This window comes from Centroberyx affinis, unplaced genomic scaffold (genome assembly GCF_046629955.1).
Source record: "Centroberyx affinis isolate AG114_WGS23_722 - 3 ecotype Tasmania unplaced genomic scaffold, CSIRO-AGI_Caff_v1 ptg000801l_1, whole genome shotgun sequence".
NCBI classification, from domain to species: domain Eukaryota; kingdom Metazoa; phylum Chordata; class Actinopteri; order Beryciformes; family Berycidae; genus Centroberyx; species Centroberyx affinis.
The window spans coordinates 359,636-379,094 of NW_027279405.1; the positions used below are offsets into that span (position 1 = coordinate 359,636).

At 40.9% G+C, this 19,459-nt stretch overlaps 1 protein-coding gene across 3 annotated transcripts in view; it reads left to right on the forward strand.

Annotated features, from left to right (window-relative positions):
* The first annotated feature begins 2,227 nt into the window (after nt 1-2,227).
* Nucleotides 2,228-19,459, forward strand: part of chrm3a (cholinergic receptor, muscarinic 3a) — a 72,992-nt gene continuing 55,760 nt past the window's right edge. For all 3 annotated transcript variants that reach the window (XR_011695217.1, XM_071520408.1, XM_071520409.1), the window contains exon 1: nt 2,228-2,386. The gene's annotated coding sequence lies outside the window, so the exon portion shown is untranslated. The remainder of the gene's footprint in view (nt 2,387-19,459) is intronic.

Sequence of the window (19,459 nt, forward strand, 5' to 3'; positions counted from 1 at the left end):
AAAGTTTTCAGTATAAGACAAAGATATGTTCATTCTTCTTTAAAACTATTTCCGCTGCAGGTAGGCACATTGTTTCGTTAAAACCAGGTTCTCTGTTTACACTCTTGAGAAAGAGAGGTGGATGGATGAGGCCAAGGTTGTGAAGGGAAACAGTCTCTCTCTGCAGACCAATAGGCTACGGTGACTCAGTTATCAGTCTGTTCATGCAATTCTCGAGGAATCAGACAGTGTGAAATTGCAGGAAGGTGAATGTTGAGGCTCAGCTTAGAGTGTGTGTTTATCAAGGCCCTCATAGCAGGTGTGCTGATCTGCAACCAGTGACTGGGTTTCCTTTACCGTCTTATTATTCATGATTGGAAAAGTAAGCACTGACCCAAGAGCAACTGCTGTATTTTTCCCAGAGAGGTCTGCCAGTCTCCCTTCATTTGATCAGACATTCTCCTATTAGCATGCTGTTTACACGGCAGGCGCGGTGTCTGACAATAAAATACAGTGAACACGCTACTGTAGGCTATACCTACCTCAGATGTCATTTGCAGCCTTCATTTGCAATGTTTGCTGTATCAACCTGGGTGTAGTCAACATAGAAATGAAATAAATTGCTTCTCAGGTCAATATTTGCCCTCATTCTACTGCTTTATTTGTCTCTTGGTTTGCTACCTTACATCTCTGCAAGGCCTGCAAGATTTTCTTAATGCCCTAGGATTAGCAAATATCCATGAGAGTATGAGAGTACACAGTGCACCCCTATATGAACTCCAGAACATTAGCTAACCAGATCAGCAACTGTCTGAGCCATCTTTCTCATCCACTTACAACCGATATGTGAACGCACACACACACAATATTATGTAAGCCCACAGTAGCACTCATGTGGGTGCACGTGCGCAAACACACACGCACCCACACGCATACATATAGAGCAACCAGATGGAAAGAACTGGTTCCCCCGTCTGAGGATGCAAGCAAGCTGTGGCTGATGGCAAAGTACACACACACACACTGTTAAATAGCCTACAAGACATTATGATGATGACACAGTAAATGCTGGAGGAAGTCGGTGCAATATCCTCTTCATGCCTCTGATCATTCTATATTTTCATGAAAAGGCTGTCCATGCACTGTGAACAGGAAATGTGGCTGGAGAGTCGGCAGCAAGTCCTGAGCAGGAAGCAGAGCGAGCCCATTCCACAAGTCGCTGCAACTAGCTATAATTGGCTTACACATTCCTCCAAGGATTACCACTCACTCCTTATTTGTGTTTATACAAAATCAATTAAAGCATTTGGTTTGGCTCCCTGAATTACTTTCAAACAAGTGTCAAAACACACATTTTCCACGTGCCTTCTTTTTCCACATTGGACTAAGCAGAACAATTGGAAAATTGATGATTTTTCAGTTCTAATTAAATTCTTCATTAATTCCCATCATTTCACTTTTATTTAATGTTTCTGGGGTAGAAGAGAGTCCGTGTTCATCTTCCTGCTGAAACATTTCTTCTATTTGCTGTATTTTGATACTACTCATCCCAGAGATGGACTGAATATAAATTGCATGAGAGTGAAAAAGGCATGTACTGTAATACAATTTATGTATTTTAACATGTTATGTCTATTTTAATGGGTGGGAAATAGGTAATTTCTTCTTTATTAGCCCAGAACGCTATTCTGTAGGAAATCATTTCTGGAATCAGACGGTGCAGTTAGAAAATGTGGCATGGCATTGCTTAGGTTGATTAGACTATTCCATGAATTATAAAAAGAAAACAGCGTATGACACCGGCAAATCTATATGGAGACAGGGATGAACGAAGGCGGACATCATAGGATGATTGCAGGCTCTTGAGAGCATCAAAACTTGTCACCGTGGGAGGGTTTTTGATCATTCATGAATTGCACAGAGATGTATTTTGGAATTATACACTACAATGACCTACGTTTGTCGCCTATGTGATCCTATTTTGACACTTCAAGGAGTAGACAGTCTGGTGTGGGCTATACAGTATTTGCCCGTGTTTACTGAGGTCGCTCAGCCCCTGATAGTTTCCCGTAACTATTATCAATGAATGAATCCGGACTTTTTATTCGTCGGGTGTGCCACCTGCCGGTGCGTCACCGTTCCTCTAACCAATCATGCCGCTGAGACTCTCCGTGCGCCCTTGGAGATCCCGTTGTGCTCCGTTCATCGCGGTCCAATCCACGGCGCTGCGACGGTGGAAGAAGTGGGGAGCCTTATTAGCTGTGCACCGTTAGCGCTTCAGCTGTGACTAGACTGGACTGCACTATTGCCGTGCCAAACATGGACCTGAGACAAGTTTGACTGGATTGTCCCGTTAATCCCATTTACTTATTCTCATTTTGATCCTCCCATCAGTGAATGCCATGAGGTAGGTGAGAATCAGACGAAATACATTTGTGCAAATGTTTAAAGTTTTCGAAATATATCACAGAAGCAAATTATTTGGTCGTTTAGTCACAGAACTCGTTCACAACATCTTAATTTAGCCACGTTTTTAGAGCATAGCGCTATTTTTGTACTTTATAACTGTTCAATACGGTTGTTTGAAGTTTCAGAAAAAATACATATTATTGGTTTGTGCATGTGACCAAAGCGCATGTATTTCGTCTATTGTTGCAAGTTCGGGTTAGATGTGTTTTTGCTTATGCAAGTTCGGCAAACAAGTGCTGCTGCTCTCTCTCGCTGCTCTGCTCTGCTCAGCATCCGCTGCCCAGCCCTCTGCCTCAGCTCTTCAGATGCTTCTTCTCTAAAAGGCTGTGGCTTCTCAAGCCCATAGGCTTTTGTAAAGTTAATTAACAATACCGTCTCCAAATTGATTTGTATTCGTGCTACACCCACGTATGAAAGTTTAAAAAAAAAAAGCTCATTTTGTAGATAAAAGGGGTATCAATGCGCATTATTCACGGTGTGATACATTTTTATTATTTTGGTGGTTAGATATCAAATATTGTTTATTACACCGCTGCAGGCAGAGAAGAAAATGGATTGTTTCCTTACATGGAAAGTGGAAGGGTTTCATGTATTGGGGTTACTTGCTGTTTATTTATGATGCCCATAGATGGAAATGTGAAGGAATGTTCCCTCTCAGTGACCTGGGGGTTCTTTGACATTGTGCTGGATAATGAGTAAGAGCAGAGGGAATGGCATCTGTGCCATGGTGCAAATATTTTCCTTTTAGTCCATGGCTGCAGTTATTTATCACAGAGCCTAGAGTGTGGCTTTGACAATACAGTAGCCTAATATGAATCTCAAACTATTCTACTGTGTCTGCAAACCTCAGTAGTTTAGTATTGTAATATGTTGCATATATCAACACAAAATGTTTTCATATCAATATATCAACAAAGCCATTGTTAGGGAACGGTCCAGTCAAGTTAGTTTCTATGTCATCCTGTATACATGGTTACTAGTCTGCTAAAGGTGGGGCAGGAATGTGTTTAGATGATTATGACTTTCCATTGCCTGCTGGGTGGAGAGGGAAGGATATTCAAAAGAGAGAAAGAGACATGAGAGGGAGAGGAAGAGAGAGAAAGGTGAACAGAGCAATAGAGCCCTCATGGCTTGATATATTGTGCATGCTCCAGTCGATATTGGTAGACTAATGTTTTTTCAGGTTTTCCTGCTGTGATAGATGGCTCTGTTGTGCAGGATCACACTGCCGTATTGATCATTGTTATGACTTTCCCAAATGGGCTGTGGGTGGAGGATAGTACATTGTTGCCTGGCCATAGTAACACAGGTGTAGATGACTCAAACTAGGGTGACAATATCTGGTTTCTTCTCAAACGAATGGGTTCTGCCTTGCTGTAGGAAGCTTCTGGCGTGTGTATGGATGCAGACTCCAGCTTCCTACAGCAGGCTGGTGGTTTGAGGGTGCCAAACCCCTGCGTATGCACCACTGCTGTTGAAGAAATAATCTTGTACACTGTGGAAATGGAAGATTAATGCTGACCCATGCTTTATACCACTGAGGTGTAGTGCAGAGGACTGATATGTGGCCTCTTACTCTGCTAACATTTGCTGGAACTTGAAGCGCAATGAAGAAATTCAAGACACTCCTCTGTTAGAAAAAAGTTTAAAAAGCCTTTATTTTAGCTAATGCATGGCATTACAGATTAAAAGATGCACTAATGCGTTACAGCACATGCTGGCATTTATCAGGGTGCAAACTGTTTGCAGGAGCACAGGTGCTATTAATTGCATGATTGAGTAAAGACAAATGATTAGTCTGCTTAACAGTGCATATACATCATAAATTGAAACCTCATATCCAATACATAACATACATAAAATATTCATATAGATAAAAAAGAAACATTACTGGTGCCAGTTATCCCGATACACAAAACCTTTTTTTATTTTTCTTTAGTTTTTGTTTTGTTTTGTTTTTTCGTTTTGAAAGGAGTGAGAGAGACGTCTTAAACAAAACACAATGATCTGTGATCATTTTTATTTTGTTGATCCATTTTGAAGGGTAACTTTGTTATCAAAGATAGAAAAGTAGACAACACACATTATGAGGGAAAATAGGCTGCTTCAGTGGCTGTGCTATCCATACAGAAACAGCAAGCAATATAACCCTTAGGCCATAACATACCCTGGCACCACCAGGCTACTTTTAGAGCAGGCAATAGCAGACAGTGATGGGTATTTTACAGGAGTCAGCTGGCCAAACAGACCGGCTAACTCCCCCATTGGGTTTCATTAGAGCTCGTCTTGATGTTAAAGCCTGCTTAATCCACTTTCACAGCCATGCAGACCTCAACAGAGCAGAGCACAGTGCCTATCTTTAGACAGCATATGGGCACAAACTTTTCCATTGTAGTTCAATTATTAAAACTATAATATGCATCAACTGTAGTTTGCCTTGAAAATGTCTGTTGGATGGCCTTTTTGTGCTGGTAATCTGTTATGCTAATGGGGAAAGTGATCTTAATGATTCCATATCAAAGTACAAGAGACAATGTCTAATGTTATGTCTTAATTGGATGGGATGTCTTAGAAATCTGGAGTTAATTATGACACCTGTGACATATTTGGGCTTTGCATGCTTGGTTTTGTAGCTCAGAAACAACACCTGCAATTGGCTACAAAATACTTTTTACAACATTTACTGTATATGAACAATGAACAATTAAATACATTTTCAATTGCCCTGGCTAGTTGATAGATGTTCTGTCATCCTCTCATTAAAACCATTTTGTCTTAAACAAATGGATACATGCAGGCAATGCCAAGATGGTGGTCACTTGGTCTGATATAGTGTGTCATCACATAGAAAGCTGTCAATCAATGTCCAATGGATTAACTTGTCCAAACCCGCAGCATTTGGAAACACCTATGAATTACAATCTCTCACACACACACACACACACACACACACACACACACACACACTCTCATACACACATACCCACCTCCCCTGTAAGTAGAAGCGCTGCCTGAGGGTGTGATTACAGTAAGGCCTTATGAGGTGACTGCCTTGCCTTTTCGTCTCTGTCTCTATTCCCTGGCCAGCTACTGCTGTTGTCCCATGTTCAGAGAGCCTGCTTAGCTTCAGAGACACTGTCCTGGAAGACAGTGACAGACTTCAGTAGCCTAATGAGGAGCTTGGCTTCTTGGACCCGTCACATTTCTACAATATTTTCAAGCGGCGCAATTATTTGAGTTACTTTGGTGTGCTGTTAAATGGAACAGTTATCATAAGGTTACATTATTGTCCCAGGGAAACGGATTTAGTGTCAAAAAGAACCTGTTCTGCAGACATAAATTTAATTTAGAGGAAGTTTAATTGAATGTTCCCATATTTAAGCCACAATAAATGAAAAGGGGGTTTTTAGAATAATTTTATGGTCCTGTAATATAAATGAAGTGCTACTGATTTTTTGATTGTTTTGTTGTCTCTGGGTTTTATTATTTGCAGTAATAGTGCCCGGTAGATGCAACTGAGGCTTTTATAGCTAACATAACATGTGTGTTAAAGTGACACTCATCACTCACTGACCTTTACCTGTTGTCAGAAGCTAAACTGGAACTGTCTCCCAGGGGTGGCAATAAGGTGCTCACTGGAGGGCTGTTAACGACGCCGCTCCATGTTTGCCTTAGGATATTGTGTATGTTCAGCACACAGCAATTCACACACACACAAATCAAGATAATGGAAGTGAGTTGGTTCAAAGGTCAGGTATTGGGCAGGATGGGACGGGCAATTTATAGAGGCAGAGTGGAGGTCAGTGATGTTATGTACAGTATGTAAAAGCTAACACAGTTCTTTTAAGTATACAAACTCTCTGGTGGTTGCATATCTGAAGTTGCATATCTGAATCTGGCAGCCGTTAAGTGTAAATGTTGCAATAATAAACAGCCCACAGTGCTGCCATCCATACCAGTATTTCCATTCAGCTTGAATACATCCAGCAGACACTAGTCCGCTCTGTGTGTCGCTACTGAACAGGAGCCTGTTATTCACTGTCATTGTTTTGTTCGTTTTGCCTTTATCTCTCTTTTATGTTTATCTGTCTTGCTGTCTCTGCCTCTCTTTTTCTCTCACCTTTCTGAGTTTTTAGTCATTCTCTCTCTTTCTCTCTCTCCCTCCCTTTCTCTCTGTTTTACCTCCTCTCTCATTACCTCCCTGCCTCCTCTCTCTCTCCCTCTCTCTCTCCACCTCTCTCTCTCACACACACAATCTGTCTCTCCCTCTTCACTTCTCCTCTCCTGACAGAGTGAGCCTCAGCTGAGGGAATTTAGATCCATGCCTAATACCGTATATGAGGGCCTTTTTATGTCTGCTGTCTGTCTGTTCTTCATAAATAAATCAATTACAACTTGCCCTCGATCATTCTCTGTCGAGGTCCAGAGGGATTTGGTCAAGTTAAAAAGGTAGAGACAGCGAGAGAGAGAGAGCAAGAGAGAGAGAGAGAGAGAGAGAGAAACAGAGACAGCAAATGATAAAGGGAGAGAGAAATAAGGATAAGGCAGCAACCAAACCTCTAACAGAGTAGATCCAAACCAGCTCCGGTTCCTGTGCACAGCTGTTGAGCGTTGGAGTGCAAAGGGAGGAGGGTGGAGAAATTGGCGGCTAGATGAAGAGAGCGAGGGAGGGAGAGGAAGATGGTTATGATGGTGGAAGCTGAATACAGACTGGGCCAGACCCAAACCCTCAATGCTCAGCAATGTACTACTGTGTTCCGATTACTGTCGCAGTCATCGTTGGCTTGTTTATTATTCTGAGTTAATGTACTTGCACACAGTATTGATTTTTTAGCAAAGATTGCTTTGCAAATGAAAGTCTAATAAACATTTCCTTTTTTCACAGTGGCATAATCATCCATCAAAAGCCAGTCACAGTCATTCTGGGGTATTGGAGTTTATGTAAAACTAACAAATTTCTCGGAAGAATGTGCTTTTCATAATCTCTGTTTGAGTCACCGTGACCCTAATGTTCAGTATGTGATTTGTAATAAATTCAACGGTTGGTCTGTCACTGTAACTTTTCATAGCTGTTGGTCTCTATTGTTATAATAACAAGTAAGTTTTACTGTTTAATTTTACAATTACCATCTGTTCACAGATTTGTATTGGCTTAGAGTTCATAATACACTGGAGTTAATAGTCTTGACACTATTGACATTAACTACTACAATCACCATGTTCAGAATGCAGTGAGTAGATCCCCATAAAAATGAGTGAATTATTAGATGAAGGGAGGAAAAAGGAAATAAGGATGTTAGGAAGGCAGTTTGGAAGGAAGGAAGGAACACATCCCTATTTTACATAATAGGCCATTTCCCAAAGTCTTTGCATTGGACATCATAGGTATTTAGCAACAAGGGGAAAAAAAAGAGATATGGCAAAACAATATGGCAAAGAATTTTAAAAAATCAAAGGGAACTCTCTATTTTGCAAGTATTAAAAAACCTTTATTCATTCAAATATTTCATCTTGCGAACTTAATTGTTGCAAACTTCCTGTTGTGTGCTTTAATTCAATGCTACATGCCCTGAAACCTGCCTTCAGTTATCAAAGATGTTCCCTGACAGGCACATGGAAGCTATTTCTTGACATTCAGGCAACACCACAGAGTGTGCAATTATGGATTATGGCTTCAGAATGACAATGATGTCAGTCAGCAGGATATTTGATTGAGTTTTGATAGAGTTTCAAACTCAAGTGCCTCAGTACCTCATGACATGCTGTGACATGCTACATTCACTGAACAATGGCATGGTGGGTCTGAAGGGAAGATATTAACTCAATATTGTTCATATTTTCAACACCTGGTTAAGGTAATTATAATAGATGATTGGTGCCTTGGTTAGTACAAAATGAGCATTGGCCTATATGAGATATCATGATACTCAAATTCTCCTGACAGATATAGGTACTACTGTCATTCAAACATCTATTTTTAGACTTAAGCATGGAATAAATGCTAAAATGGAAAGAAGTTCTGAAAAAATGGAACATGACTATATGTAGTCAATCAGTATAGTTCTGAGATTAGTGAGATACCCTCCCATTAAAAGATTAAGAAGATGAATACTGCATACCGATGAATCGTATTTTGCTAATGTCACAAGAGCCTCCTAATTTCAAACTGAATGGAACGTGTGTGAAGTCTAATCGCTGCAGAGTAAAGTTAGATTAGATGCTGCTGTACGATTAGCTTCCTGTCAAAGAGAATCCCTCAGATTTCATCAGTAATCTTTTTCTTTAGGAGTCGACCGTGAAATGTTTGACACATTACAACTGAAGAATGGCTGCTGCACCTTTTCTCGTTTTCTCTGCTTGTTTGTTCCCGTCTGCCTCCCTCTCGCTTTTCTAATACAGCTCATCAAGCACATCTCCAGTGTGTCAAACTGTGTTTCAAGCACTCGGCTTTAATGCATAGCTTGACTAAATTGCATTCTTCCTCATAACTGTTCATAGGCAAATAATATCAGAGATTGGAGTGAGGTGAAGAACTTTCTAACACAACAGTGATTTCTTTTTGCCCCCTTCTGCATCCTACATTTCACACCATTTCTATTTGTCATGATTTTTCATGGGAAGAAATGAAATACCATTTCATGAGAGGAGACGTGTACAATATCAGATTAGCCCGTAACACATTTTGAACAGATTGATATCCCCTGAGAAGCAGGTTAGATTGTCCTCGCAATCCCTCCATCCTATTTCTGGTAAGTGGTATGAAGAGTCTGAGAGGATGCCACACTCATTCTTTGAGTATCAAATATCGGTCTTTGTGTCACATTTAGGTCGTCCCATGTATGTTTACAAAACCTATTTCAAATATACCGATTTACCTGATTCCTGCATCTTTATAGAACATGTTTGTGCTATTCGGAGGGATGCTTGCAGGTTGAACCTCTTATATAACTTTGATTTTGACCAGCCCAACTTCCCCCAAAACATATGCCAAAGTTAGTACGGCACATTCACATTTTCAAAGTAAAGTCAAGCCAACAACTGTACTTTATCCCAGTTTTTGCCCTGAAGCAGTGATGTTTTGCCCCATTCTTATGTACAGTGGGAGTTCAAACCAACGCCTGTCTTTGAGTCTTCGTCGTCCCTCAGTTTAATTGACATCCAGACAGAGACAGGCGGTTGTAGAGCTTGTACCAGGCTACAGGAAGCCCTCTGGCCAAACTCTGTTGAGGGAAATGAATCCAAGACAACTAGACCTGTAACCCCCAGGCCAGAGAATCAGATTCTCATTTTGAGACTGACATTTACATAGGTGGGTTTGAAGGAGCAAACGTGTATGGAAATTATCTCATTCCAGTTTGCTATCTCTTCAGTGTACCTGTAAAGAAATGTTGGGTTCAATGCTATTTGTCATAGTTTTTACTGTACAGTGCTATTATTGTGGTACTCAACCTGGGGACAGGTTGAACGCTGAGAGAGAATTAGACAAGTGGGGCACCAATAGAGAAAGTGTTCCTCTGGGGATTTGAGCTGGTGGTAATGAGAAGCTCACCCAAGTAGAAAATTTAGCCTTTGGGCTTCGACTCAGGCTTATGAGAACATATGGACCCTCTACAAGTAGGCCTGTAGCCTTATTTGTGTCCCCAGGCATAGATTAAGAAATCATGCCAAGCAATAGCATCAAAGTACTGTAACATTTTATACAATGCACCTGTGGAGAATTTGAAAAAAAATAAAGAAGAAGACAGCACTCTATCCAGGATCTACGATGACGTTTTTTTCCACTGAAAGTCTGCATCATTGCAGGATCAAAAGAATAATTTACTATGTTTCTTAGCTCCGCAGTACACTGTGCACCTGTGTTTGAAGACAATCTATCATCGGTAAATCAAACTGAACTCATTGAGTCGCAGAAAAGATTATTTTGTGAGGGTTTTTTTCCTCCCAGTTGTGTAAACCAGAGAGGACACAGTGTCAAGATTGCCACCACCCAAGATCTGTAAATACACATCAGGCCGTGATTCAATGCTCACACACTTCAGCTGACTGAAAGAGAAGTCAGGTGGTGCTGGTCAGTGCTCACAGCAGTCATGAAGTAAGAGGCAGCTCAGAAGTATGAAAGCCTTGAGGTCAGTGTGCGCCAAAAGCATTGAAAGTAATACAGAAGCATGAAATTGGCTTAGTGTGTAGAGCAAGCACCCCCTATCATGATCAGGACCATCCGATTTCTCTTGCTGGCATTTTCCACTTCCCTGCGGTTGGTGGATGGATTGTTGCAAACATTTAACATTTCCCCAGAGATTACCTCCACTTAGCAAAGTGATAGCAATCTTAAACTCATCCCAGGAATGCGTGTAAATTGGCGTGACATGAAAGCTTTTTGGGAGAAGTGTAATGGCATGAATCACTGGGATAGCTTTCAGGATCGGTCATCTGTTTTGTGTTCATCCTTATCGGGTGTGGAAGCCCTCTGGCAATAACTAACATGGGGGACAAGCCTTATCAACAGGCTTGGTGAAAGAAATGTTGTAGAAGTATTTTTCTAGCTTCAGATTGAATTTCAAGTTAGCGTCGAACAAACTCAGCTGACTTGGAGGTATTATGGAAATGGAAAGCTTTGGTGGAGCGCGAGGCAGCTGGAGTACAGTATCTTCAGTGGTGTCTTTTGGATGAAGCGCAGGCCAGAAGCAGGAGAGGATGGACGGGGTGGCTTGGCATGCCTCTATGAAAAGGTTTCTGGCAGAACTGCATTGGTAGAAAAAAAAGGAAACTGTTTATTGGTTTGGTACCCTCTCTGTTTCTTTGAAATGTAATCATAACCCGAGCTCAGTGTATTTATTGCATATACAGGCAACACACTGGAGTTGAGAAAGCTCATTATTTATCGATATTTACTCAGCTGAATATACAGTGTAAACATCCAAATACAATGGTGAAATCTACTTGATTTATAAGTCTGGATTCCTGGCATTTAAATGACCGCAGTTTAAATTTAAATCCTTTCAAATGAAAGTGGCAAGCAGAGAGACAAAGGACTCTGTTTATATGTACTGTATAAATATTTCCATACTTTGTTTTTATTTAGAAGATGAATGATTTCAACTCATGATTTTGAGGTGACTCTGCTTGTGATGATATTTCTTTGAAAAGACTATGCCTATTGTTGATAACACTGAGTCGCTACGAGGTTTTTCTCTCAAGCTCTGCCGCTTCTTTGTTCCGTCCTCTTTGGTGTTCTTGTTTATTAAACTATTCTTTTTATCCAGATTAGTCTCATTAAAACTCTTTAAATTAATCTCATTAAATTTATTTTTTCTAGAGAGACATGGAGGGGCACTTGGGGTTTACAGTTATCTGCCTCATTTTCTTTAAGCTCTTATCATTACATCAGTCACTTACTGCTTAATACTTAACTAGTAAGAACCATCAGGGGAGCGGGATGACTCTCTGACCCCAATGCCACCTCTCTCATGTTTATTATTTACTTATTAGATATCAGGATTTTATGTGATATCATTAATTAACCATGATAGAAGGTTCTGCCGAGAGCCAGTGAGAGAGAGTCTAAGTCATTTCCTTGGTTGGGTAATGATCCCTCTATCCCAGCTTTGGCAGCATGTCTGCCTGAGAACAGCACTTTACTCGCCATATATCATAATCAGGATGTGTCAGAGGTTATTTACATTGTTCACAATCAAGTGTTTGGTTTCCTTCTTAATTCCCTGGCTGGTGTGTTTTCAGGCACTAACCATTGCTAATGTGAGGAAAGAAAGCCCCTAGGTTAATTTTTTTAGAGCTGAGCTGGATGTTTATAATCGCTAGCGGCTTTGTGGATCCTCGGCCATTGTATGGAATTCTTAATCACTGAGCAGTAATGTCAACAAGCCAAGGATACAGACAACTGCTAGTGACTCCAGACAATCCAGATTCCTCGACTCATGTTTTGTCTCTTTTTTTTCAGTGTTTGAGGGGCCAGGTGTCTGAGCCAGAATTTATTTGTCTCACCTTGGTGTATGTCAAAGGACCACTGAAGGATGAAATGAGAAATCCTTCATTATACTCAACACTTAGTTCTGCATTCTAACACTTAGTCGCATTCTTAAGCAGGCCAGTTGCTTGGAACAAATTGTCTGGTCAAATGTTTCAGATGCAGCTATTTACTCTGTAATGCTTAAAGTACAGTACGATGCACATCCCTGCACCTCAGACAGGATATGCTGACTTAAGATGCATCGTACTCTGGCGCTTGTTGTACAAACCTGCCTAACTGGTTCTGCAATATGCTGAAGTGTGCTACTTCACAGTGCGTCTGACCATCTCCACTTTGCTGTGCATTTAAATTGGATTCGACTGTAGAGACACACTTCTTGGTACGGCTATAAACAAAGTGGGGCTAAATCATTTTTGCTGAATCTATGCAGACGACAATACTGGCAGCTCCTAAAAAATCCCCAACTAAACAAAGTCTTTGATTCTTATTTTTGACTGGGCGTATAAGAGACTGGGTGCTTGAGAGGAAATCAATTTTTCTCTTTCCGAAACGGTTCACAGGCCATGAAGAATTCAATGAAAAACCCTGGTGCAGATGGTCGCATTGCAGGCAGACATTTTTTCATTGGAACTTTACTTTCTTTAATTGTTTATTGTATAGTAGAATGGCTGTAGAGAAAAGACCATCGGCATGAAAATTGGTTTATTCTTTGTGTTGCTCTCTGTGTGTTTATTCTGTATCCCTGTGTACGATTTTCCGCGAACCGAGCATTCTGCAAATTTGTCATGCGTGGATTAGCCACTGCAGTTACAAACACACACGTTGCAATACGGTAACACCGGGCGAGCGAGCATCTCTCAATACGAGGTGAGAGAGTGCCATTTGACTGACTGATCTGATTTTGGTACCTTTATGAACATTGTCATAGTTAAAAAGTTTATTCCAGTCACATTATTCAGTTTACATTATGGCAGTTTTGTGTTACCCCTTCTGTATACATATTTGTCTTCTCTCTGCAGAGAGGGGGGTGGGGGAGCAAGTGGCTAGTTGTCTTTTGCGACAGTGATGTGAAACACTACCACTAAGGGACTCAAGGGGTCACCAAAATCATCAAGTTTCAAATTCTACTGGAAGTAATTATACATTTACTTCTCACTTCTCATTTTGGTTGTTGGGTTAATGATTAAATAACATCACAATTGTAAATGCATTACAGTTTTCAATTCAGTTAACTGTAATTTTAGAGTGTTTTTTAATCATTATTTCTGACTGGATTTTACTGCAGGTAACAATTGATTTTGTATAGTTTTTTTGTTTGTTTAAATTCCTTGAAGTAACAATAAGGGGCAAGTGTCTGGCAAGTATGAAAATAAGTTTCAGTTATATCACATTGTTATTGAATCAGTTTTGAAAATTTTCTTTGTATTTGGACATGTATTGATGTTTTTACATAAATTGCCCCCCCCCCCAACCCCACCTCCACACCCCTATTTGATTCACTCTTGTTTTGACTTGTACAGTCTTTGGAGTTCTGGGTGTCTGAGAGAAAATCAATTCCTCTCACTTCAACATGAGTCAAAGGACTGCGGGGAATGAAAAGACAAATCCCTCATCTCTTAATATGCTTTGCATTGAGCTGTGCCTTAAGTAGCATTCTGATCAGACCTTTTACTTGGAACACAGGCTGTCTTCAAAAGTTAAGAGGCACTTTTAAACAGCAACTACACAAAGTGGCGGGGCATCATTTTCACTCGGGGTGGTAGCCAGACTCATAACATTCTTTCTCTATTTTCCTTCCTTTTTGATGGATATACTACAAAATGCATGCACACTTCATATTGATTAGGTGTTCTTCACTGCCATTATCGAAGCCTTGTCGTTGTGATCGTGCGGGTGTGTTCCCATTCAATGCAACGATCAGTCAGTGGATGTGACAGGGCAGGGCCCAACCTAACACAAGGCTTGTCCAAACAGCGGGGTCGTTCGATCTCGGCTCCCGCCCCATCCATCAGCGTGACATATGCAGATGGTTCCCTGTACATCCACAGGACCTCTGCTGACATCAGTGACTCTATATTTAACCTGCTCATAAGTCTTGTCTAAATCAGATCAACCATCATCCATTTTAAACTTCACGTCTCTGGAGTTCAACAGATTGATGTGTTTCTTAAAATATTTAAACTATGTCACCATTGTTATAAAGCTTGTAATACACTGGCACAAGCTGTGTGGCAGATAAAGTGCTCATTTACAGGCTTCCACAGTCCCATATTGCCTTTGCTTAATTTAAACATGGTGAATCCAACTTAATTTAAGAATTTACACATGCTATTCCTATGGGTTAGGGTAGCGTCATCAGCATGTAAACTTGAACTTGTCTCTTCCTAAAATAGAAACCAGAGAAGCAAGACTCTAATCTGTGATGCTCGGCTGATTTACAGCCTTGAGGTGCTCCATGGAGCCAGGGGATTAGGAGACTTGTGGACTCATTTGTGTGAACTTTTACATCCAAAAAAGCTTTTATATTATAACTGTGCTATGATTTCTGAACCAGAAAATGTAATCTCATTTGCTAAACATCCTTTGGGGTACTGCCACGGTCACTTCATTTTTGCCAGTTTATTCTCTATGGAGTTTGACTTGGTATGATATCATTGACTGTTTGGGAGATAGTTGTGAAGTTAATTAATACAGGCTGAAATGTCTCAAGGCACAAGAATAACTGAAATTCAGTGGTATTTCCCTTTAATGTAAAATGAACGTACTGCATATTTGTCATTCTGCATTTTCCCTGGCATTTCTAATCCCAATATACTGTATACTGTACTCTTGACATCTTCTATGGGATTTATCATTATGTCCTCTGTAGCATCAAGCACCACACCAAAGTAACAGAGCCGTAACTTTTTACAGTGATACTTATTCTTTCACATCTGAACATATGGTGATGCGATTGAGCGGAGACTAAAGTGACTGGTCTGAATGAAACGAAAATGGAAAATTCATTCAAGAGAGCCCCAGAGGGCCGAGCAACCAATATATCACATTCTCAGCAAATGATTATGAACTTACTTAGAGTTCTCGGTTACAGATTTCTAAGAAGTAGGTTTCAGGTTTTTAATATATTGGTTTTTGTCACCTTTTTGTCTGGGTCTGTACAGTACATTTGGCACCCTTTCGTTTTAAATTCCATGGTTTCTCAAGCCAGCACTGCTTTTGAATTTTACTACATGTCCTTCTGAGTGCCTTTCGAATTTCTGTAGTGATGTTATGGCTGGCATGGATGAGTGTAAATTCATTTTCCTCCATCAGTAGCTCTCCATTTGCTTACATTGGGCATAATGAATCATTAATTTACTGCCGTTGCTTGCAGACCACAGTCATTCTGAGGAGAGTTAATGCTTGATCCAACTGAGCAGAGAAAGAACAAAGCAGTGGAGGAGCAAGAGACTTTCTTTTTGTTCCACTCCAAACACGCTATGGATCCATTTACGTGTTGAGGAGATGGGTGTTTTCTAATAAGGCTGTTACGCTGAGCTCTCTGATGCATGTTGTTGTGATGGTGTTTTGCTTGTTTATAATTTGATTGTCTGTCTCTCTCATTGTGCCCCTAGCTACTCAGCGCCGGTGGCATTTTCAGTCGAGTTTCAATTCCACAACGGGTGATAGAGCATTGCTGTGGATGATTATGCATCTTTTTTTTGTATTCAATAAAGTAGCTCCTGGAACCCTAACTTGGCTAAATGTTATAGAGATTAAGTTTTAGTCAAAGTATTGGAGGCACCGGCATAAAAAACTTCCCTCAGTGACATTATCTCTCTAATGATGTAGGATGCTTTTTAACTAAGTCTCAATTGCTATCTCAGAATCTCTCATTAGTGCTCAATTGAAATAAGTGTGTATTTATTGAGAAGGCATTAGCATGCGCCCTATCATCATTATCTTATCACGGGGTAATAACTTGTGCCTTGCGGATGAGTTCATTAGCATCCTGGTGGACACTGCAAAAGAAATGCATTATGGGTTGTAGGTGATCACTCAGAATGTAAACCCCCACCTGTGGAAATCCACCAGATGCCTTCAGCGTGGGAGGACTCAAAGTTTTTGAAACTGAGTAAGCTTCCAATTTTCAAAGCTACCCGCTCTATTTTAATATGCCTCTAAATGTAATAAAAGTCAGCAGGTAGCCCGGCATCAAAAACTTCGTCTTTGGTTTTATTTTCTAGCAGCTGCTGGGTTCAAATTCTAAATCCCTTTCTCTCCTCCCGAGCATCTTTGATTTCTGTTCCTTCGCTGTGGTCCTGAGGAGAAAATGTCTCTAATAAGACCAGTTCGCTGCTGCCTGTCTCCCTCTTTGTCACCTCCTATGGCAGAGGCTCAGCTGTTCTCTTCCCCCTCAGTCACAGAGGCATAGAGACACAGCCAGTGTAATTGGTAATAGACCTTCAGCTGTCATAACCGTGGTTCAGCACACTGCTTGTCGAAGGGAAGTGAGGAATATCTGTTTACTGGTTTGCCACTGGTGTGGGTCAGTATGCGACTGTACATCAGTCTCATAATGAAATAAAATGAGTTCTAGCCTCTGACCTGTGCCTCTGTGGCATTCTAGTCTGTTTTCCAATTCGAGCTGCTTTTGAAAACAATATTAGTTGATTGTACATCTGATATTGTTAATGGGTTTCCTTCCTGGACATTATTTTTTCCCCCAAGTTGTTTTTACAGTACTTTTGGACAATCTTGTATTTATTCTTTGAAGCAAGGCTGTACAGTTAAAACTCAGATCTCTTCTCCATTTTTGCTCGCGATTCGATGTATTAATGTATTCTTTCAAAGAGTAAAGGTCTGGGTCTGTCCATCACTGTTTATGCCCTAGTGTTTGAACAGCAGTACAAGGTCAAACTGAACAAATAACTTGTGAAAAGCCAAATAAATGTCCCAAAGATTTTGTTCCCATGATTTCTACTGGCAAGTTTTCACAATATTAATGATAACGTGTGATTCTCTCTGAAGGGATTCCCCAAACACACAAACACTCCTCAGCATTATGTATGTCTAATTAAGGTCACAACATATAGGACATTACCCAGGAAGTCTCCCTGATGTGTGAGAAAAGCGTCCTCCTTGTTATCTTTGTATGTTTGTTTGAGTGGGATGTAAACAATACGCTATGATTTGAAAACCAGGGTGCCTAGGTTTCATAATTATTTTGTTCTCATTGTGCTGTTTTAGTCCTCACTCTTGACCTTTGGCCTGGATTTTCCAGTTACTTTTCTGACTCATGAGTCCACAGGAAGTATTTCACGGCTAATAGTGGTCTTGCAAAACGAGGGTCTGGAAATAGTTTTAGTCTCGTGTTCTGGTGGGGGATCGCATTTACTTGAAAACCAAGAATATTCTTTTGTTGGTATTGGCACCGGAACAATGTAGTTAAATTCCTTTGTGCATGAATAATTCTTTTTGTTCACTTCGGGACATTGTAATATGGCCATCTTTATTTTCTCATTCTTTCGTGTCTCAGCCAGTCCGGAGCTAAATGGAATTGGAATGGAGTGCAACGTCTGGAAGTCAATGTTCTCCCATTTCTGATGAGCGATGATGGCAGGAGAGAGATGAAAGGGCTGATGTAAAAAGCCATGTCTCCGTCCCTCCCCCTCCCCCTCCCCCTCCTCCTCCTCCTCTACCACCTCCCCCTCCTCACCTAAGCAGCGCTGCATCTATTTTACTGCCACGAAGGCACAAGAATGCAGGGATTTTGGCACTGTTGTTCATACATATACAGACAGAAGCATGTGCAGACACATTCCTCCTCTCCTCCTTTCTGTCATCCTTTTCCTTCCCTTTCCTCCCTACCTCTTTTACCAAGGTACTGCAGGCTTAATGGGAGCAGAAACAACCCACACATGCATACACATACTTTCTCTCTCATACACACACACACGCACGCGCACAGAAAGTTTCGGCTGAGCGAGTGAGCCTAAGAGCTGGGAGCATTCGGGATGCCACATTCTTTTATGCTACGATTTGTGGTGATGAAGCCCTTGATGACAGCTGGCTGAATGGGCTGAGGAATGTCACTCTGCGTGCCGCAAGGATACACACATCATTTACATGTCAGCCAAGCTGCTCTCAATTACCCATCAAAGACAATACTAACCATTAACATCAACTTCCACGAAATGTTTTCCATGTCTGAACACAAACACATTTGTACACTGTCTGGATGTCACACATGCAAGGCAACTCACAGGCCGGTTGCTCTGGTCAGCTTGCTACTTGAGACTCAAAATTAGCAGAGTGACATAAACGCAATCGCTGATGCATTTTTGCTTCACGATTCCTCCCCGCGCACTAAAATAGAGCCGATTTCATCCGAAGAAATCGGCCCTTGCTGCTTGTGTTGTTCAGTTTGCGCTCCCACTTGTCTTAATAGTCATTGTTTTCTTTCATTCAACATCGTTCAGTACAGTGCCGTTCACACCTGCCTCCTCCTGCGCTGTCAGCTCACACTGAAAGTACATCCAGTTGAGCTTTTGAACAGCCAGCCTAGTCTCTCAAATGCTCCATGTAAGATAAAAGAAAGTTTGAATTGCAACATCAAAGGGTTATCATTGCTGTTCTGTGCTTGTCTGCAACCCGCCTCCCCCAATCCCCTTCACACACATACACACACACACACACACACCGAAGCATGATGAGATCAAATGAACAGCTGTGGTCAATGTAGCACTGACGGGTTAATGACGTTGGAACCATACTTTTAATTCAGACTCTGAAAAATATAACAAACCTCAACCCATTCAACTCTCACTTTTCCACTAATGACTCACGCACTTTGCACTTTATGAACAACCTGTTTGTTAAAAGCGGTTTGTGAATAAATTTGACAGTAATTTGACTTGACATGACTCACAGATCTCTCATTATCTGACATTGCTGAGTGAAGATCAATAGGCTTTTAATGACTGCAGACATTAGGTGGATAGCAAATCTAAATTCAACGGTGACATACTGTAGCACGGAGTC